This window comes from Cricetulus griseus, chromosome X (genome assembly GCF_003668045.3).
Source record: "Cricetulus griseus strain 17A/GY chromosome X, alternate assembly CriGri-PICRH-1.0, whole genome shotgun sequence".
NCBI lineage: Eukaryota > Metazoa > Chordata > Mammalia > Rodentia > Cricetidae > Cricetulus > Cricetulus griseus.
The window spans coordinates 43,127,244-43,151,019 of NC_048604.1; the positions used below are offsets into that span (position 1 = coordinate 43,127,244).

General features: G+C 40.1%; 1 long non-coding RNA gene and 1 pseudogene across 2 annotated transcripts in view; one reads left to right on the plus strand and one right to left on the minus strand.

Annotated features, from left to right (window-relative positions):
- The window catches only part of LOC113837569, a 99,415-nt gene that overhangs the window by 16,344 nt on the left and 59,295 nt on the right, over nucleotides 1–23,776 (minus strand). The window lies entirely within an intron of this gene.
- LOC100755017 lies at nucleotides 19,354–19,619 on the plus strand (annotated as a pseudogene).

The window sequence follows — 23,776 nt, forward strand, 5'->3', positions numbered from 1 at the left end:
ACAGAATTCACAAGGACTCTGCTGTCTCTTGCCTCATATAAATGATCAACAGATCAAATTGCATCCCTGCAAAAAAAATTCTGATCAAACTTCCCTAAATTACCTGCATCGCTTTGTTGTTCCTGGAGATCTCTCCAGGCACACAGGACTCCAGAAACTACTCTCAGATGCTGCCAGGGACTTAGAACACTGATGGATTATGTTTCCCAATCGCTATTGTATTCAGTCAGGAGACAACACATCTGAGGAATTCAAGTCTTCTTGCTGCTGTTTGTATCCATAGTTTTGTCAGTGTGGGCAGGAGATTGGGTTCTGATCTGAGAGGCATTAATGAAGTGAGAACTTTCATTCTCACTTGAGTGACATACTAATACTTTTTTCAGAGGCTTTCCTACTGATAAGTCTATTCTCAGAGCAGTTGTTACCCAATCCTACAAATCCTACAAAATCAACCCTACAAAATTCATCAGAGGTTTAACAATGAAAATCTTACCCAGGGAAGAGAATATCAATTGTTAGACTAAACAAGACAGTCTTTTTATATCAGGGCCAAAGAACTGCCTTTAAAATAAATGAGGCAGAGTGTGTGCATAGGTGAAAGGGGTATGGTTCTTGAGTCCCTATCTGAGTAAATTGATTTCATAGCATATTTACCTCATTGGTTGAAAATTTTCCCTGCCAGAATTACATCCGAATGAACTCTATTCCCTACGTAAGGAAAAATCATCTCTGTGCTTAGAAATGCTCTAGAGTGAGATAAAATTATACACATTGTTTGCTACAGATTCAATGGTCAGAAAAGAGGGAATGGGAATGCTACTCTGCTGACAGTCCTTGTGGAAACAGATGGAAAACACAGCCTTGAATGCTTCATGGAGACAAAACGGAGCCCATCATTAGCCCCACATCCAGAAAGCTCAGTCCTACAAGGAAGTAAGTTCTTCTTAAACCTCTAACATAACCATCTATTTTATAATTCATAGGCATTGCAAACTGTTTCATTAGTTCAGTTTAATTTAGTTTAGTTTAGCTAGACATAAATGAAAGAGATCTAGTGTTATCCATCATGAAATCCTGACAGCGCTGCCTTTAACACAAGTGCTAAATCAGACAATTCCTCACCTCCTCTACTGGATCTAGCCTAAGGAACTCCCATCTTTGGCTTGTATTGCTACTGAAATAGCCTCTTTACTATTGTCTCTGCTGTCACCCTTGCGCTCCCATCTCATTCTTTTCCCAGTACCAAAACCAGCGTGGTCCTATAAAAATAAAAGTTACATCAAGTCATTCTTTTACTTAAACACCCCCCATAAGTTGCTCTCTACCTCACTTTTAGTAAAATTCAAATTCCAATAGGAAGTAGCCAGCCTGAGATTCTAACTTGTTCTGTTTCTAGGACCTAATCACAGATTCCCAAAAGCTTTAGACTTTGAGACCAGTATTCAACTAAAACCTATCTTTAGTTGTGCACTATTCCCACAAAAATCTGTAGCTTCGCTGTTCTCCAGAAATACATAATCCTGTTGTATTCTTCTACCCAGGCTTGACCTTTCCTACAATTGCCACCTGTAAGTAATCATTTTCTACTTTACATTCTCCACCCTGTGTCCTCAAGCATCATGTCCTGTCATAAATGTATTTATCCATTCAAGAAGTATCCATAGATGACCTAATATGTCCCAGGCTTTGGCAATATCGTTAAACTATGCTCATTCTAAGACCTCACAGGTCAGTGAAATAGAAATGAGTGTCTTCAGAGTGGCAGGAGGTGACAGGAGAGAGAGATCTCAAAGATCACAACCATGATCTCTGTGAGGTGACAGCTAGCTAATGTGTTAAAAGGCTTCCCTCACAAGTTAAAACTGTGTATTTTAACAGCAACATTCTAGAAAAAAATGACTGAGTCTTGGCTGGCAGGAGTGATGCTGGTGGCAGCAATTCCGTGTTCTGTATCAAGCTGATTTAATATATTGAAATATAGATTATATAAAACACTTTCAATTTACATCAGAAATGTCACTGTTAATTCTAAGTATACAAATGTTGCCTCCTTCAAGGATGATCTTTATAAAGCAATTTATTTTATGGGCTAGTAAAACAGGGTCAGTACCTGGCTTCAAGGTTATTTATGCTGTCCTCATGCACACTTATTTAAGGAGAAGCAAGTGTGATCCAGGGCTTATCCTAGTCTACATAATGAGCAGCTAGAATATAACATTTTAGATCACTACTGAGATTACTAGAAATTCTGGGAGAAAATAAACATATTCATCTTGCTCAAAGTTGGAAGCTTTGAGTAAATAGTGATGGTTATTCAAAGTTGGGAGTCGATTCTTACATTCCGCCGCCGAAGACTGACCAGGAACTAGGTGAGTGAGCTCCTGCCCGCTCCCGACCCCAGGCCAGAACACCCCACCACCCCCATCCCACCACCCCCTCCTGAGCCTGCCGGCTTGGGCCAGACACGCCCAGAGAGGGAGGAGCCCTCTGCCCCACCAATCTGCTAGCACTCCATTCTTACATTCCGCCGCCGAAGACTGACCTGGAACTAGGTGAGTGAGCTCCTGCCCGCTCCCGACCCCAGACCAGAACACCCCACCACCCCCATCCCACCACCCCCGCCTGAGCCTGCCGGCTTGGGCCAGACACGCCCAGAGAGGGAGGAGCCCCCTGCCCCACCAATCTGCTAGCACCCCATTCTTACATTCCGCCGCCGCAGACTGACCTGGAACTAGGTGAGTGAGCTCCTGCCCGCTCCCGACTCCAGGCCAGAACACCCCACCACCCCCATCCCACCACCCCCTCCTGAGCCTGCCGGCTTGGGCCAGACACGCCCAGAGAGGGAGGAGCCCTCTGCCCCACCAATCTGCTAGCACTCCATTCTTACATTCCGCCGCCGCAGACTGACCTGGAACTAGGTGAGTGAGCTCCTGCCCGCTCCCGACCCCAGACCAGAACACCCCACCACCCCCATCCCACCACCCCCTCCTGAGCCTGCCGGCTTGGGCCAGACACGCCCAGAGAGGGAGGAGCCCTCTGCCCCACCAATCTGCTAGCACTCCATTCTTACATTCCGCCGCCGAAGACTGACCTGGAACTAGGTGAGTGAGCTCCTGCCCGCTCCCGACCCCAGACCAGAACACCCCACCACCCCCATCCCACCACCCCCTCCTGAGCCTGCCGGCTTGGGCCAGACACGCCCAGAGAGGGAGGAGCCCCCTGCCCCACCAATCTGCTAGCACCCCATTCTTACATTCCGCCGCCGCAGACTGACCTGGAACTAGGTGAGTGAGCTCCTGCCCGCTCCCGACCCCAGACCAGAACACCCCACCACCCCCATCCCACCACCCCCTCCTGAGCCTGCCGGCTTGGGCCAGACACGCCCAGAGAGGGAGGAGCCCTCTGCCCCACCAATCTGCTAGCACTCCATTCTTACATTCCGCCGCCGAAGACTGACCTGGAACTAGGTGAGTGAGCTCCTGCCCGCTCCCGACCCCAGACCAGAACACCCCACCACCCCCATCCCACCACCCCCTGCCTGAGCCTGCCGGCTTGGGCCAGACACGCCCAGAGAGGGAGGAGCCCCCTGCCCCACCAATCTGCTAGCACCCCATTCTTACATTCCGCCGCCGCAGACTGACCTGGAACTAGGTGAGTGAGCTCCTGCCCGCTCCCGACTCCAGGCCAGAACACCACACCACCCCCATCCCACCACCCCCTCCTGAGCCTGCCGGCTTGGGCCAGACAAGCCCAGGCAGGGAGGAGCTCCCTGTGCCCCAAATCTGGTAGCACCCCACTCTTCCATTCCGCCGAACGACCAAGAAACTAGGAACTAGCGAGGAGACCACCAGGAGCGTTGAGATCATCTAGAGTTGTGGACATCGAATTCCTAGCCCCCACACACCACTGGGCCACAAGAGGAGATAGAGAGAACCCACCCGCACCCACTAAAAGGATATGGGGAGAAGACAGAATAAGATTTCACTCAACAACACAAAGACCAACATGACACCACCAGAACCTAGGGACTCCACTCCGGCAAGAGCTGAAAAGCCCAACACAGAGCATGAAGATGAGATGGACCTCAAAAATTATCTCAGCAAGTTGATAGAGACCTTTAAAGAGGAAACAAGAAAATCCCTTAAAGAAATAGAAGAGAAAACAAACAAAAAATTAAATGAATTGGAGGAAAAGACAAACCAAAAAATTCAAGAAATAAATAAATCTCTTAAAGAATCCAAAGAAAGCCAAGAAAAAACATCCAAGCAAGTGAACGAAGCTCTTGAAATAGTTCAAAACATGAAAGCTGAAATACACACAATAAAGAAAACACAGAATGAGACCATGTTGGAAATGGAAAGGTTGGATAAACGATCAGGAACTAAAGATGTAAGTGTATCCAACAGGATTCAAGAGATGGAAGAGAGAATCTCAGCCACTGAAGACTCGCTAGAGGATATACATTCATCCACCAAAGAGAACCTCAAGTCCAACAAAACCCTAACACAAAATATCCAGGAAATATGGGACACCGTAAAAAGGCCAAACCTAAGAATAATAGGTGTAGAAGAAGGTGAAGAAATACTGCTCAAAGGTACAGAAAACATATTCAACAAAATCATAGAAGAAAACTTCCCCAACCTACAGAAGGATATGCCTATGAAAGTACAAGAAGCTTACAGGACACCAAACAGACTGGACCACAAAAAGAAGTCGCCCCGACACATAATAATCAAAACACCAAATCTACAGAATAAAGAGAAAATATTAAGAGCAGCAAAGGAAAAAGGCCAAGTAACATATAAAGGCAAACCAATCAGAATCACACCCGACTTCTCAATGGAAACTCTGAAAGCCAGAAGGTCTTGGATAGATACCCTACAAGCACTAAGGGAGCATGGATGTCAACCCAGACTACTGTACCCAGCAAAACTTTCAATCACTATAGATGGAGAAAACAAGATATTCCACGACAAAAACAGATTTAAACAATACATATCAACAAATCCAGCACTACAGAAGGCTCTGGAAGGAAAACTCCAACCCAACGAACATAACTACACTCACAAAAACACTGTCAGTAGTTAATCGAATTTCACCAAACACAAAAAGAAACAGAAGGGCAAAATCCACACGCAATGATACCACCAACAATAAATCCAAAACTAAGAAGAACCAATGAACAATGGACGTTAATATCCCTGAATGTCAATGGTCTTAACTTACCCATAAAAAGATACAGGCTAACAGAATGGATACGAAGACAGAATCCATCCTTCTGCTGTTTACAAGAAACACACCTCAAATTCAAAGACAGGCGATACCTCAGAGTAAAAGGATGGGAAAAGATTTTCCAATCAAATGGGCTCAAGAAACAAGCTGGGGTAGCAATACTAATATCTAACAAATTAGACTTTAAACTGAAAGCAATCAAAAGAGATAAAGAAGGGCATTTCATACTCATCACAGGAAAAGTCCATCAAGACGAAGTCTCAATCCTGAACATCTATGCCCCTAATACAAAAGCATCCACTTTTGTAAAAGAAACATTACTAAAGCTCAAACCACACATAAAACCACACACACTTATAGTAGGAGACTTCAACACCCCCCTTATACCACTGGACAGAACTACTAGACAGAAACTTAACAAAGAAACAAAGGATCTGAAAGAAGTTATGACACAACTGGGTTTAACAGATATCTATAGAACATTCCATCCAAACACAAAAGAATATACCTTCTTCTCAGCGCCACATGGAACCTTCTCAAAAATTGACCACATAGTTGGCAGCAAAGCAAACCTCCACAGGTACAAAAGTATTGAAATAACCCCCTGTATCTTATCAGACCACCATGCATTAAAGCTAGAATTCAACAGCAATACGAATTGCAGAAAACCTACATTTACGTGGAAAATGAATAACTCCCAATTGCACCATTCCTTGGTTGAGGAAGAAATAAAAAAAGAAATCAAAGACTTTCTAGAATTTAATGAGAATGTAGACACAACATACCCGAACTTATGGGACACCCTGAAAGCAGTGCTAAGAGGGAAGTTCATAGCACTAAGTGCTCACATGAAGAAACTGGAGGAAAGTCACATTAGAGAATTGACAGAACAACTGAAAGCTTTAGAGCAAGAGGAAGCAAACTCACCAAGGAGGAGTAGACGCCAGGAAATAATCAACCTGAGAGCCGAAATCAACAAAGTAGAAACTAGGAAAACAGTACAAAGAATCAATGAAACAAAGAGTTGGTTCTTTGAGAAGATCAACAAGATAGACAAGCCTCTAGCCAAACTAACCAAAAGGCAGAGAGAGAGCATGCTAATTAACAAAATCAGAAATGAAAAGGGAGACATAACAACGGACACTGAGGAAATCCAGAGAATCTTTAGGTCATACTTTGAAAACCTGTATTCCACAAAATTGGAAAACCTAAAGGAAATGGACAACTTTCTGGATAAATATCACTTACCAAAATTAAATCAAGATCAGATAGACAGTTTAAATCGAACTATAACCCCTAATGAGATAGAAGCAGTAATCAAAAGCCTCCCAACCAAAAAAAGCCCAGGGCCAGATGGCTTCACTGCAGAATTCTACCAGAAATTCAAACAAGAGCTAATTCCAGTACTCCTCAAACTGTTCCACACAATAGAAGCAGATGGGATATTGCCAAACTCTTTCTATGAGGCTACAATCACTTTGATACCCAAGCCTCACAAAGATATGACTAAGAAAGAGAACTACAGACCGATATCCCTCATGAACATCGATGCTAAAATACTCAACAAAATATTGGCCAACCGAATACAAGAACATATCAGAAAAATCATCCACCATGATCAAGTAGGCTTTATCCCAGGGATGCAAGGATGGTTCAACATACGAAAATCCATCAATGTAATCCACTATATAAACAAACTGAAAAAGAAAAACCACATGATCATCTCACTAGATGCTGAAAAAGCCTTTGACAAAATCCAACATCCCTTCATGATAAAGATCTTGGAGAGAACAGGAATAACAGGAACATATCTAAACATGATCAAGGCAATATATACCAAACCAATAGCCAACATCAAAGTAAATGGAGAGAAACTCAAAGCGTTTCCTCTAAAATCAGGAACAAGACAAGGCTGTCCACTCTCTCCATATCTCTTCAATATTGTACTTGAAGTTCTGGCTATAGCAATAAGACAAGAAAAGGGGATCAAAGGGATACAAATTGGAAAGGATGAAGTAAAACTTTCACTATTTGCAGACGACATGATAGTCTACATTAGTGACCCGAAAAACTCTACCAGGGAACTCCTACGGCTGATAAACACCTTCAGCAAGGTAGCAGGATACAAAATTAACTCAAAAAAATCAGTAGCCCTACTATACACAGATGATAAATCCAATGAGAAAGAAATCAGGGAAACATCACCTTTCACAATATCCACAAGCAACATAAAATACCTGGGGGTAACACTAACCAAAAAAGTGAAAGACCTGTACAATAAGAACTTTGAGACTTTAAAGAAAGAAATTAAAGAAGATACCAGAAAATGGAAAGATCTCCCATGCTCATGGATAGGTAGAATTAACATAGTAAAAATGGCAATCCTGCCAAAAGCAATCTACAGATTCAATGCAATCCCCATCAAAATCCCAACACAGTTTTTCACAGACATTGAAAGAACAATACTCAACTTTATATGGAAAAATAAAAAGCCCAGGATAGCCAAAACAACTCTTTACAATAAAGGATCTTCTGGAGGCATCACCATCCCCGACTTCAAGCTCTACTATAGAGCCATAGTTCTGAAAACAGCTTGGTATTGGCACAAAAATAGACTGATAGACCAATGGAATCGAATTGAAAACCCTGATATCGACCCACGCACCTATGGATACCTTATTTTTGACAAAGGTGCTAAATCTATACAATGGAAAAAAGACAGCATCTTCAACAAATGGTGCTGGTACAATTGGATTCGGACATGCAGAAAATTACAGATAGATCCATACCTGTCACCATGCACAAAACTTAAGTGCAAATGGATCAAAGATCTCAGCATAAATCCAACCACACTGAATCTTCTAGAAGAGAAAGTGGGAACAACCCTTGAACAAATTGGCACAGGAGACCACTTCCTGAACATTACGCCAGAAGCACAGACATTGAGGTCTGCAATTAATAAATGGGACCTACTGAAACTGAGAAGCTTCTGCAAGGCAAAGGAAACAGTCAGTAGGATAAAACGACCACCCACAGAATGGGAAAAGATCTTCACCGATCCCACATCTGACAGAGGACTGATTTCCAAAATATATAAGGAGCTCAAGAAGCTAGCCACCAAAACACCAAACAATGAAATTAAAAAGTGGGGTGCAGAACTAAATAGGGAATTCTCAACAGAGGAATCTGAAATGGCTGAAAGACACTTAAAAAAGTGCTCAAAATCATTGGCCATCAGAGAAATGCAACTCAAAACAACTCTGAGATACCATCTCACGCCTGTCAGAATGGCTAAAATAAAAAACACCAATGACAATCTATGCTGGAGAGGATGTGGAGAAAAAGGAACACTCCTCCATTGCTGGTGGGAGTGCGATCTTGTAAGACCACTCTGGAAATCAGTATGGCGGTTGCTCAGAAAAATGGGAATCAGTGTACCTCAAGATCCAGCCATTCCTCTCTTGGGTATATACCCAAATAGGGCATGTACTTACAACAAGGACATATGTTCAACCATGTTCATAGCAGCATTGTTTGTAATAGCCAGAACCTGGAAACAACCTAGATGCCCCTCTATTGAAGAATGGATTGAGAAAATGTGGTACATTTATACAATGGAGTACTACTCAGCAGAAAAAAGCAATGGAATCTTGAAATTCGCAGGCAAATGGATGGAACTAGAGGAAACCATCCTGAGTGAGGTAACCCAGTCACAAAAAGACAAGCAAGGTATGTACTCACTGATATATGAATTTTAGACATAGAACAAAAGACTACCAGTATATAATGCTCTTCACCAAAGAAACTAGGAAACATGAAGGACTCTAAGGGTTAAATGGTCCCCAGGAATGGAAATGGCATGAACTCCCGAACTAATTGGGGGCATGAGGGGGGGGGGGAAGGAGCTGCTACAATAAGAGCAAGAGAAGAGGAGAAGAGGAGAGGAAATGGAGGGGCAGAAACATTGAGTTGGGGGAAGAATAGAGGAAAGAGAGCAAGATGAGAGAAACGATATCAGAGGGAGCCACTGTAGGCCCGAGAAGGGATCAGGAACCAGGGAGATCTCCAGAGACCTACAAGGATGACACGATCTGACAATCCAGGCAATGGTGGAGAGGATAACCTAAAAACCCTCCCCCTAAAATGAGATTGATGACTTCTCTTTATGCCATCCTAGAGCCCTCACCCAGTGGCTGATGGAAACAGAGACAGACATCCACAGATATACAATGAGCCGAAATCGGGAATTTAGTTGAAGAGAGGGAGGAATGAAGAACGAAGGGGTCTGTACTAGGATGGAGAAACCCACAGGAACTGTTGGCCTGAACAAGGGAGAGCACATCGACCCCAGATGCTGTCCAGGAGGCCTGTACAAGACTGATCCAGACCCCAGAACATAGATGTCAATAAGGAGGCCTCTGCACTCCAGGGAGCCTCTGGTAGTGGATTAGTATTTTTCCCTGGTGCAAAAAGGGACTTTGAGAGCCCATCCCATATGAAGGGTTACACTCTGGCCCTGGACACATGGGGAAGGGCCCAGGATCAGCATAGGAAGACTTGGTGGACTTTGCTGAGCTCCCGTTGAGGGCCCTACCCTGCCTGGGGAGTAGTGGGTGGATGGGGTTGGGGGGATGGGCTGGGGGTGGGGGAGAAAGTTTGGGGGTGAGGGGAGGGAGAGGGAGAAGGGACTTGAAATAAGCTTGTTCCCTAACTAGAACTAATAAAATAAAATAAAATTAAAAAAAAAAAAAAAAAAAAGTTGGGAGTCATTAAACTATACCAAAATATATAGCTATGAAACAATACTTTTAATATTCTTAGGTGTTTGCTCCTCTCCATTCTTCCTGTTACAGAGCCACTAGTCTAGGGGAACATTTGAAATAAACATACTTGGCTCTGAGACAAGAGGACCCATGTTTTGTTTGTAGAATTGTCTCTCAACAAGCACAAACAGCAGATGACCATTTGTCAACATACTTACATTGCAAGCGCAAATTAAGGATTGTAAAACTACTTGATTTGTATACTAAGATTGAAATTTGAGTAAAATCTATTTATGGGTAACAAGAGCCAGAATTTTTAGTATCCAAGAAGAAACCTATAATTAGGAAATAAAAAAGACTAAAAGAAACATTGTGGTGATGGTTTAGAGTCTTTTTGTATAGCAGTTTCTTTCCATCTTGGAGCAAAGCTTGTTAACACAGGATATTTTAAAGGGAAGTGAAACATACCTCCCTGCAGGGAAGATCCTCATTCTCAGGGTGCAAACAACTCAAAGGCTTCAGGAACTCTCTTTTTTGCACATTCTTTTGTTAATTTAAATTAGAAACAATCTTATTTTACATATCAATCCCAGTTCCCTCTCCTTCCCATCCTCCCATGCCCTCCACTGATCCCCCGATTACACCTCATATCCACTCCCCATCCATGACTCAGGTAGGATGAGGCCTTTCATGGGGAATCATCAATGTCTGTCACATCATTTGGGGCAATGCCTACCAGGAGGTCTCTTAAAATGATCAAATGCACCAGAGCCTCCCCTTCCTAGGCATATATAAGCAGTGAGGACTGCTGAAAGATACTCTCAGACCAACAGCACTGTCTAGAAGAGGCAGAGACCCATCTAGTTACCTGGGGGAGGAAAAAAACATCTGTGCTGCTTACAAGAAGCTAAGAGCAACTGAGCTACCTGGAAATGACACCCTCCAACCTGTTGAGCTTCCTGAAAGTTATACAGTGAGCACCAGGAATCCAGCTCTTATTGAGTAATCATGCATGCTGAGGTGGGTTTTTAGTGATGTATCTGTCTTTGAGTCATTTGGGCTCCTGTAAGTAACCACCATTTACACTCCTATAAGTTACCCCAATAACACACATTTGGTTCACAAAGCTGAATTTAGTGGCATCCTTAATTTGGTTGGTTATCAGCTTCCCTGTCTGGGGTGAGTAGACTCTGTTTACATCTCCCTGGGAATAGTGTCACAAAACAGTCTTAGTACTATAATATAGACTTGTGAGATTTTATGCTTCATGTAAACTTGATAGATTTAAAGTTCTGAATGTATCTCAGTCCACATATATATTTTATAGAAATATCCACCAAGTTGAGCAAAGGTTCTGATATAATAATAAGCACATTCAATAGGTGGTTCAGTAAATGAAGGACTGGTTGGTTCTAGTGATATAACAAATAAAATAAACAATGATCTAAGACATGCTAAAGAAAACATCTTTTTTAAAAAGACAATATTGAGGGCCAGAGAGATGGTTCAGAGGTTAAGAGCACTGGCTATTCTTCTAAAGGACTAGTGTTTGGTTCCTAGCACTCACATGGCATCGCAAAACTGGAACTCCTATTTGCAGAGATCCAGTGCCCTCTTCTGGCCTCCACCAGTAATGCATGCATATGGTACACAGACATAGATGGCAAGCAAAACACTAATATATGTGAAATAAAAATAAATACATCTTGAAAAAAAGAAAGGAAATATTGGAGCACATGTTGAAAGGGTACAGGAGATAGCCTAAAAGAAGTTCCAATGGCAACAGCTGGGAGTGAAAAGAAAGACATAAAAATCACCTAAGTGTATAGTCGATATATTTAATAATTACAAGGGGAAATAGATTTACAGTAGCAACAGCACACTGACAAAGTTATCAAAGTTGGCATCACCTATAGCAATATGCAACATCATGAATTCCCTGATCAAATATACCAGGACATATCATGCCTGTATTATATTTTCCAAATAATTCCTAACTTTAACCTACACATGAGAAATTATTAAAACTTCACAGTGAAGAAATATTGTACAGAATCTAACTAGAACTAGAAAAAAGTGTCAAGGTAACAAATTCAGTGAAAGACTGAAGAACAGTCACATATTAGAGAAGTCTAAGAGGACATGACACTTCATGCAACTTGAGACCCTGAATTAGATTTAGATGTGGACTAAAACACACACCTTCTTATCATTTTAATCCCCTCTCTTATGAGTAGACAAATAAGGTGACTAGCTTCTTGAATCATTGCTTAAATTAACCTTGTTACTCCTTGTAACAGCATATCTCTACTAAGGTTAAACAAATAGTCTAAGTCACACAATCAATAAATACTATACATAGGCCTTAGATCTAGACACTCGAGTTCTAATATCTATGATCTCAATTTCTATGCTATGGGGCCTCCTCTTAAGGCTAATGTCAGAGATCTTTCACTCTGGAATACCTAAAACTTGAGAATTATATTGAATATAGGGTTCTGTAATACTGATTTGCTATTTTGAACTTTGTATATATTGCCAAGATTATGCCTTCTGCTGAATCATATTATATACCCAGTTTGGAAATTTGCAAAAATATCACTTGTCTAACAGTTGACATGCTCCTCGTGTGGTCCCATTTTCTAAATATAAGCAGAGCCAGGGGCGTCCATTTAGCTTCCTTGCTACACCACCATTCTTGGGTTTAAATCTTTTTCCTCTGTAATTGTGAGATCAATCAACCAAGTGAACCCACAGGGTTCTCAGAAAGCCAACCCCACCCCTAGATTTAACTATGTGGAACAATGTGGGTGTATCCAAAGCTGTAGGAAGAAACCATTTGGTAACTGATTATATTCAAAAGTCACTGTGGAATGATTTAGAAGGTGTCAGGAAACTGTACTCAGATACCATCAAGAGGGATGGATTTCAGTCATTTATCAGAAACACTCAAATCATTTCTCCTATAAAAAGTTCACTCTTAATGCCTGATCTGATCTTATTGCAGTCTCTATAATTTTGAAGCAGCATAAGCTTCAATTTTAGAAAGTAGCTGCTGTATACTTGCATGAATATATAAAAGGTTTACTTATCAACTTTGGTGATGAACCAAAGCAAAAAGGGATTAACTAATTCACTGGAGGGCAGAATACCAATTCAAAATATTTTCAATAGGCTAAAACCAACAAAAATTCAATTACACAAATACAAGATGAGGGAAGCTTGACTTGACAGTGGCAGTTCATGTGCAAAGAACTCAGGGACTTTAGCTGACCACAAATACACTTGAGTCAATAATGTGCCAAGTCTCTAAAATAAATAATTTTAGAGACTGTAATCTGTATTAACCAAAATAAGCTCTAGACATTCTTTCTGTACACTTGGCCAGTCAATATGCCTCTGGAATACTCTTGTTTAGCTCTTGGCATCACATTTTGAAAAACAATGTCATTCTCAGAATTTCTATGTAGAAGAACTAGCATACTGAGCTATTTGGGATAAGGTTTCCATAATGCCTGTAATTTCCTTGAAGATATTTCAGAAAGAGAAAGTGAATGATAAAGTTAATAATTATTCAATCTAAGTAGTAAAGTATATGAGAATTCATTATTTGAAATCTATTTTCTGGGTGGCCTTGAATATTTCCATAATAAATGGATAACAAATAAAAGGGGGATCCTCATGGAGCCATCTAGTTAGGTGATTTATGTGTTCATGGGACTTGTCCAAAAACTGTGTTTAGATAGCAAACACACATCTTTCACCTACACCATTCACTTGTTAGAATTGGCTTTATTGAGGATTCACAGGGATCTGGAGAACCTAAGTTAAGTTTTTCATGAAGTATTGTCATGATTGAAATGACCAAAGAAATTCCTTACCTCATATTTCAAAATACTCACCAAAAACATACAAAGATGCCGGTGGATATCCAGACCGCCTCATGTAAAGCTATCTCCTGCAGATTATTATGCTGACTAGTTTTGTGTCAACTTGACAGCAGCTAGAAACATTTCAGAAGAGGGAAACTCAATTGAGAAAATGCCACCCACAAGATTGCCCTGTGAAAAAACCTGTGGTGTGTTTTCTTGATTGATAATTGATATGTGGGGGGGTCACTATGGGTGGTGCCACCCTAGACTAGTGGTCCTGTGTGCTACAAGAAAGCAAGCCATGATGAGCAAGCAAGTAAACATCATTCCTCCACAGCCTATGCTTCAGTTCCTGCTTCCAGATTCCTGCTCTGAGTCCTGGCTATGGCTTCCCTCAGTGATGGATTTATAAGCTATAAGGTGAAATAAAACCTTTCCTCCCAAAGTTGCTTATGGTTATAGTGTTTTATCACAACAATGGAAACTCTAAGACAGTTAAACTCTGATCAGTTTTGCCAATACAAACAGGACAAGAAATCAATCCAGAAAGGGTTTCTAACTAACTCTGATCATTCTACCTCGTCCTAAAAGCCAAAAGAATGAGTTTCTGTGATAATTTGCTTCCCTGTTTAACACAGTTGACCCAAATTTCCAGTTTTCCAGCCTGTATCAGTACCTTGAATTCCTTAAATCTCCATATGTTTTATAATCTGATCCAACGAGCTATCAGTGAACCCCTCATTCTCTTCTGCTGTGTCCTCCGATATCCAAGAGTCTATCATCATATTCCTCTGTAACCTCAATATTTTGTTTGGACTCTTTCTTTCCTTTATTTTGCTGCATTGTCAGAGGTTGAGCCCTGGACCTTCTACATGCTAAGCATTTGCTCTTCCACTGGACACCACCACAGTTCTTGTCCAGTTTCTTGTTCTAAAGGAATCCTACATGTTTTCCCTGAAGTTGCTTCTCTGCAGCTTCCTCGTATCCTAACTGTTTCTTTCCCACACAAAATTCACATCATCCCCTCTCCTTTGTTGACTTAAGACCGTTCTTCTTCCTCTTCCATCATAAATCACAGCCCACATAAAGTTCACAACATCAGATTATACCAATTGCCAACCTTTTATATGGCTGTTCTCCACCCCAACTCAAGCTCCAAGTCCCAATTTTTCTACTGCACTGCATAAATCTGTATGTAGAATAAATGCCTTTATACCTTCCTCCTTCGTTACAATTAACTCAAATTATGAATAATTCAATATAAACAGCATAATGGTCCTACTGTAAATATTTCAGCACAAATCTCAAGATAGCTAGGCTGGCTATTTTTCTGACAACTTAATGCAAGCTAGAGTTATCTGAGAAGATGGAACCACAATTTAGAAAATGTCTCTAAAAACTGACCTATAGGCAAACTTTTGAGGCATTTTCTTAATTTGTGATTTGTACAAGAGGGCACAGATCAATGTGGGCAGTGCCACCACTGGGCAGGTGGTCCTGGATGAATAGTCATGGGGTGCAAACAGCTTCTTCACAAAATTTCTCCTTTTCACAACAAAACTTCCCCAAACACCCTCTACAATGGCCTCTCAATTGCTTCACCTCAGTATTTCTCCAACCTACCCAAAACAAGTTCTCTCTCTCTCTCTCTCTCTCTCTCTCTCTCTCTCTCTCTCTCTGTCTGTCTGTGTGTGTGTGTGTGTGTGTGTGTGCGCGCGCGCACACGCGCGCGCAATGTGTCTTTCTCATGGGGGGGGGGGCTCAGAGTATGCAGGCAAAGCACTATAACAACTAATCTATATCCCCACCACCAAAACAAGCTTTTAGCTTCACATTATTGACAACATTCTTAACAAGATTGCCAATGATCTCATTCAAGCCAAATCCAAAGGCTAACTCTTACTTCCCATCTTACTAATCTTCTCAGCAATATTTCAATTCGTGGATTACTCCTTGATTTTGAAACATATCTTCACTTCTTGTTGCATAGTGTCCGGGAGTTTATTCTCCCACCTTCCAATCACCTTTTCTCAGTGTCCCCTACTAGTTTTTGTTGTATTTTTAGAGCTCACGGTGAAGTGCTCCATGACTCAGTTTTGCATGTCTACTGAGAACAATAGAAATAGAAATTTCCAAATAGAAATTTATGATCCTCTCTTGAACTCCATCCTTCATTCCATCTGTCTATATGGGTCTAATAAGCACCCTAAATTTAACATATACCCCCAAACAGAACTCTTGATTTTCTCTTCCACTCTGATCATTGCCCAGTCTTCCCCATTTCAGTAAACTACACAACCTCCAATCTAAATATTCAGGCCAGAACTTCAGGGTACCATCCTGAATTCCTCATTAGTCTTGACACGATGCTTTGATCCATCTGTAAATTCTGTCGACTCTGCCTTCTCTCTCAATCTAACTTCTCACCACCTCCAAAGCACCATCACTTCGTGCCTGAATTATTTCAAGAGTTGCTTAACTGTTCTCCCCACTTCTATTCTTGTCCTCTATTCTCCACAAAACAGTAAGTGGTATTTTCAAAACATAATTCACAGCATTTCATCTTCCAATGGATTCTGATCACAATTGGAAAGAATTCAAAACTTGCACTTACTTTTCCCTTAGTCTGACTGGCACCTTACTTATTGAGGTCTCACTTCCATTTACATGATTATCCTCTTTTGACAGCATCTCTGTTTTCTTACATTGCTTTATCATTCTCTGTTTTCTTTTATTGCTTCAATTACCATGGTAGATCTATCACATCTGTTCATATTCTTTCTTAGTACTTGTTTTTTTCTTTCTGCATCTACATCTAGAATACAAACCCAGAAATACTACTTTACATTGATGATACATAGCATGTAGGTACTCAATAAATACCTACCAAAGACCAGCTATATCCAGGAAAAACTATCAATGGTTGGTATTGATAATTAAAAAGATCATGAAGAGAAGATCCACAATTGCTTTTATCTAAAATTCAAAGATTGAAGCTTTATTCTATGTGGGAGAGTAAGTGCTAATGGAAAGGAAAGGAGAAAACCAAGAAGAGAAAACTTTGAAAAACCCAGAGCCTAAATAAGCTGCCTCATGAGGCAGGGTGTTATTGGGTCTTTTTTCAAAAATGAGACAATGGTTATTGAAATCCTGATATATGCCAAGTTTTGTGCACGTCTGTCACCATAGGTGAGATATACTGCCTAATTTTGTTTAATCTTCACAACTATATGAGCTAGATTTGATTATCAACCCATAGTGTAGATTAGAAAATTCATCTTAGACGTCTAAGTTTGTGCCTTTCACTAGATCATATATATGGTCTGCAAATGCTTCATCAGAGCAATTCCTTTCTAAGGACTGCACAACAACCATTTCCAAAGTGTGGGTCATAGACCCTTGCAATTCTCTACAACTTGTTGAGGACAGTAAGGCATTATTTACCATTTTTTTACTTCTCTTCCCATGAACATACAAGGGGTTTTCCAAAAGACACATAATACATGATAAGCTAGTGCTCCGAAAAATCACAAATATGTAAGCCTACATATTCTTCTGTTATGATTTTCATTTGGAAACTATGAACAGATTTAAATTACAGAAACAAAATCATTTGGGAGGTTCTCAGTAACTTTTAAGAGTATTAAGTACTCCTGAGATAATTTTTTAAAAGTGTCAACCATTCCCAAAAACTATTAGAGCATCTGAAATTCAAAAGCTTCTAAGGTTTCTTCCCATTTAAAATCTGAATGATTTCACATTAGTTAAGTCTTGGAATGAGCCTAGGTGTTGATCAATGGATTAGTAAAGAATATATGAAATAGATTCACACTGAAATATTCAGCCATGGAGAAGAAAGAGGTAAGTTACATTATTTGCAGGAAAGTTGATGTAACTGGAGATCACCAGGTTAAACTAAACAAGTTATACTCAAAAAGCCAAACATTACATGTTTTTTCTTTTTTTAGTTAAATTAGAAACAATCTTATTTTATATATCAATCCCAGTTCCCTCTCCCTCCCATCCTCCCATGTCCCCCATCAACCCCCATCCCATTCCTCTCCTGCTCCATAGAAAGTGTCAGGTCTTCCATGGGGATCAACAAAGTCTGTCACATCATTTGGGTCAGGGTCTAGGCTCTCCCCCCTGTATCTAGTCTGAGAGAGTATCCCTCTATGGAAAATGGGCTCCTAATGTCCATTCATACACTAGGGATAAATACTTTTCCACTGCCAGAGACCCCATGTTCAGGGGGTCCAGTTCTGTCCTATGCTGGTTTCTGAGCTGTCAGTCTGGGGTTCATGAGCTCCCACCTTGTTCAGGTCAGTTTCTGTGGGTTTCCCCAGCATGGTCTTGACCCCTTTACTCATCAATCCTCCCTCTCTACAGCTGGATTCCAGAAATTCGACTCAGTGCTTAGCTGTGGTTCTCTGCTTCTGCTTCCATCAGCTACCTCATGAAGGCTCTAGGATGACATATAAGGGAGTCATCAATCTCATTATAGGGGAAAGGCATTTAGGATAGCCTCTTCACTATTGCATAGAATCTTAGCTGGAGTCATCCTTGTAGATCTCTGGCAATTTCCCTAGTGCCAGATTTCTCTTTAAACCTATAATGGCTCCCTCTATTATGGTATCTCTTATCTCAGTCTCCTCTATTCCTCCCCTGACTCAACCTTCCTGCTCCCTTATATCCTCCTCTCCCCTCCTCTCCTTCCCTCCTCTTTCTCGTAGCCCCCTCTCCCCTATCCCATGCTCCCAATTATCTCAAGATCTTGACCCTTTCCCCTTCTCCAGGGGACCGTGTATGTCTCCCTTAGAGTCTTCCTTGTTTCATAGCTTCTCTGGAGGTGTGGTTTGTAGGCTGGTAATCCTTTGCTCTAGTCTAATATTCATATATCAGTGAGTATATACCATGTTTGTATTTTTTGTGACTGGGTTACCTCACTCAGGATGGTTTCTTCTAGTCCTATCCATTTGCCTGCGAATTTCAAGATACCATTGTTTCTTTCTGCTGAGTAATACTCCATTGTGTAAATGTACTACATTTTCTTTATCCATTCTTTGGTTGAGGGGCATCTAGGTTGTTTCCAGGTTCTGGCTATTACAAATAATGCTGCTACGAACATAGTTGAACATATGTCCTTGTTGTATGAATGTGCATCCTTTTGGTTATATGACTAAGAGTGGAATTGCTGGATCTTGTGGTAGACTGGTTCCCATTTTCCTGAGGAACCGCCATACTGATTTCCAAAGTGGCTATATGATTTTACATGCCACCAGCAGTGGAGGAGTGTTCCCCTTTCTCCACATCCTCTCCAGCATAAACTGTCATTGGTGTTTTTTATTTTAGCCATTCTGACAGGTGCAAGATGGTATCTCAGAGTTGTTTTGATTTGCATTTCTCTGATAGCTAAGGATACGTTACATGTTTTCTATCATGTGTAGAACATAAAAAGGAAAAAGTGGTCTTATGCCACTTCCGCCATGTCCATAGCAGCTAACATGAATCTGTCCCAGCTCCTGCAACTAAAGTTTGTGGACAAGTGTATAAGATCAAGAATTCATATATGATGAAGAGTGATAAAGAAATTGTTGGTACACTTCTAAGATTTGATGTATTTGTCAATATGTATAGGAAGATGTCACAGAGTTTAAAAATTATACCAGAAAGAAGAAGGATTACAAAATTAGATCGGATTTTACTAGATATAACAGTGTTGGTTCCTGGAGGACAAGGGCCTGAAGTATGAATGGATTTCCTTGACTTATGCTGCATTCTGGCTTTTTAAAAACATTTAATATTTAGATTTTATAAAGTGAAGTTTCTGTTAAAGGGAAATACTTTGAAGATATACCCATTTTTCTAAACTAATGGTTATATTAGGGAAAGAAAAGTTTTATTTTTAAAAGACTAAAGAAATAGAGATTTTTGTTAGCTGTGGTTTTATGTATTATGCAAAAATATCTAGTGGAACAAATATAGTTATTTTGATACTTGGTTTCCAAAAGAAAAAGGAAAAAAAAACAAATGAAGAAAGGGGTCTTAACACAGAACAAGAAAGGGATCAGAGAAAGTTGATGAGAACAAGAATAAATGATGGGTGATAAAATATGATCTAAGTGCCTTATATAATATAGGAATTGTCATAATAAAACACATTATTTTATAAAGTTAATCCACACTAATATGAAGAATGAAGAACCCAGAGATTTAATGGGAACTCTTTTGAAAACAGCGTTAATTCAAAACTCTGGTTTATTCAAAGTAGTTGAAGCAATTATTTGCCAAATATCTGTGTGCTCATTTTCAGTGCTTTAATTGCTATAACACTTTTGTCCTTGAATACCCACCATCCTGTATGACCTCAGGTTCATCAGAGCCCACAACTAGGAATGGCGAAGGTGTGTTCATTCTCAGCATGCTCTGTTACTCTACATCTGGGGATTATTTCCTTCAGTGTTCTGTTCTAGATATTCTTTGCTTTGTAAACTCATTACTTAAATCAGAGCTATGGGTTTGTTTTCTTGCTTTTAATTTTTCTTTCTTAGTTAATTAAAGTTAATTAAATAATATATATAATATTCACTGGTCACATTTGTTCCCCTTCTTTCCCCTCCCACTTTTGCATAGCCCTCCCATCCTGTCAACAATTCCTATCATAGTTCAGGATGGTTTGTGTTTTTTTATTTGTCTGTTGTATTATTAACTATGTTTAACCAGAGCCACCTGATCAAGAATGAGTATAGAGTTACCCAATGGAGCACAGGCTACACCACTAAAAGTAATGACTTCTTGTCCACCACCAACCCTCTATTTCCATTATGTCCCATGAACATGACAGAACCCCTTTCCAACCCATGATCGAACATCTACAGGCTTACTCTTGTGCAGCCTCTATTCAGACAACCACAGCCGTTTTAAGTCCATGAACATCATGTCATTCCCTTAAGACAGCATTTCAGGAGCGAGAGAGATTGCTCAGTGGTTAAGAGTACTGGCTGCCCCAGAGGATATCCACACAGAGGGATCAGTCACCCTCTTCTGGATTCCTGTGGTACTGCAAACACATGGTGCTTGGGCACCATGCTGGCAAAACACTCATACATTTTAAAAAGAAAAACAGGGCTAGGCATTGGTGGTGCACTCCTTTAATCCCAGCACTCGGGAGGCAGAAGCAGGCGGATCTCTGTGAGTTTGAGGCCAGCCTGGTCTCCAGAGCGAGTGCCAGGATAGGCTCCAAAGCTACACAGAGAAACCCTGTCTCAAAAAACCAAAAAAAAAAAAAAAAGAAAAGAAAAGAAAAACAGTAAAAGGGGGTGTTTCACAGTTTTCCTAACAATTACCAGTTTATTTCATCACCACACCTTCTGCAATACTCCCTTAATCTTGGAGGGGGGGTGATAGTGGTAGTTTTAACTAAGGTTTGTTTGGCTTTTGTATGGTTTTTTGGGTTTTTTTGATTGATTAATTGGTTGGTTGGTTGGTTGATTGATTGATTGTTGAATCACTGTTTTTTGTGGTAATAATGAAAAATGAATATTGGCAGAAAGTATGTTTAGAGGAGAAAAGTTCTATTAACTGACTATGTATTGCATACTAGGAACAGTAAGTAGTTCAGCCATTGTTTCCTTAGTATCTATTCTTTCATTCACTTCATACAGTGCTTCATATGCATTATCTCCAATTTTCTCAATGATCCTATAATAGATAATATTAAGTCTGTGATATACTGGCTAAAAATGACTGTAATAATTACTTTTATCAATGGCAGTTGAGTGTCCCTTCTTGTGGCCTACATCTTCTCTGGGTTTAATCAAATGACTTGCTTTTGACAAAACAGAAAAATATCAAATATAAGCAAACAGAAATAGATAAGTGCTCATATATTCACCACCAGAGGAATAGGCCTAAATGTTCCACTGGATGATGAATCAAACATACACAGTTATCATCATCATCCCTGCCAATAGCCAGGCATCCACTGGATATATGACTGAGGTTATAGATATCCTCTTGACAAAAGTATATAAGTAAACACAGCCTGCATACATGAACCAGACAATTCCAATCAAGTCAACCCAAATCACCAATCTATAGAATCATAAGCAAATAAATGTGTGTCAGGCATTAAGCTTTGAAGGTCGTATGTTATGCAGCAAACACTTACTAATAGCAGTGCCTATTTCATAAACATTGAGACTGGGTCCAAAAGTAGTTGAGTAAATATTGAAATAATTCTATAACCAATGGATACTAGGAAGAGAACTTTTTAAAAGCTTGATATACATGTTACTTCACTTAATCTTCACATTTTCTCTCTGAAATAAAAACACTACTACCATTCCCATTTCAAATATTAAGAAACTGGTTAACCGATTCACCTATGGTCACAGCATCAATTAGTAGCAAAGCGAGCATTTATAAACAACTGTGACTCATTTCAGAGATTGTGCAATTTTTATCCTTCAAACTCAGGGTTTTGGTTTCTTGGGGGTTCCAGTTAGCTGATTCTTCTCCTCTATAAGGTGAACTTATTGCTCTAACACCATATTAGCAAGCAACATGATTGCATTTTAAAATGCACTTTATAATATACAAACATAAAAATACAAAGAAGACAGAACAGAGAAATGGAACAAGACTTAGAAATGAGAGTTATTTTTTAAAGCCACACTACACTAGAAACTATATAACAAACCACTAGAAAAAGTAGGTCTGGTTTTATAAATAGGAGATAAGGAAATCTCAATAAAGTAACCAAAGTACTAACAGAATCTTAAGACAAGATCTTATGAAAAGGGGTATTTTAAACTGAAAGTAAAGTAGCTCTCAGGTACCTATATGAAGCAAGAATGAAAGTGTTCATTAATGCTAAAAGCACAGCATTGCATGCCCATCACAATCACAGTATGTCTTTCTACTGACTTTACATCATCTTTCTGCTACACAGCATTGGGGTTATTTGGGTTGGAAAAGAGAATGGGGAGGAAGAGAACATTAACACCTATTGAAGATGGCATGGGAAGAGCACTGGACTGCAACTAACTAGTGAAGTGACCTTGGTCATGCTATTTAACCTCTACAGATCTGAATTTCATATCTCTAAGGTCCTTTTGCAGCTCTAAAATTGCAGAATTCTCAGATGATATTAATGCAAAGGTGGTGAATAGCAACGATGTATTTCTGTTGAAGACCAAAATTAAAGCAAATGATAACAATGCCCTTTCATTCATGCAACATGCATTTATTGAACACCTACTATTCATCCCAGGCTTTATTAATGTTCTAGAAATAATAATTCCATGAGGAAACACATTCACAAAAAGAAAATCACAATTCATTATGATAGCCTTACCACATGTAGACGAAGCATAGAATACGTGTAATTAGAGACAAGAATGCTAAATGCATGAGCTCTTAGAATTTGATGCCTTTTGATTCAGTAAGTTTATCTTTATACTAGCTGCATTCCTTAGGAAAACCACTTGGGCTCTCTGAGTTTCAATTTCCTTGTATGTTTTCATAGAGTGAGCTAAGAAAGTTCAATGTGGGCTACCTGTATGTTTGATTCTCAAACCTTCAGGGGCAACATAAAGTCAGGCTTGAACAAATTGGAGAATGTTCAATGGGAATATAGTTGAGGAAGAAAAGCTCAGGAAGAAAAAAATTCAGGACAGTTGGCTCTGCAGATGAATATAGAAATGCAGCAGTAGTTAGGAAAATGAATTATTGAGGTAAATGGGAAAAATATCAGTGAAACAAGTCAGGAAAGTGTAAAGTTATAATGAAGAAGGGTCAACCTTGTCAATGGTGAAGTCACCAAGGATGATGACCACAGTCTAAATGGAAATCACATCAAAGCCTGGAGGGAAAACTCTCCCAAGAGAGTTCCTTGAGCTGCTGATA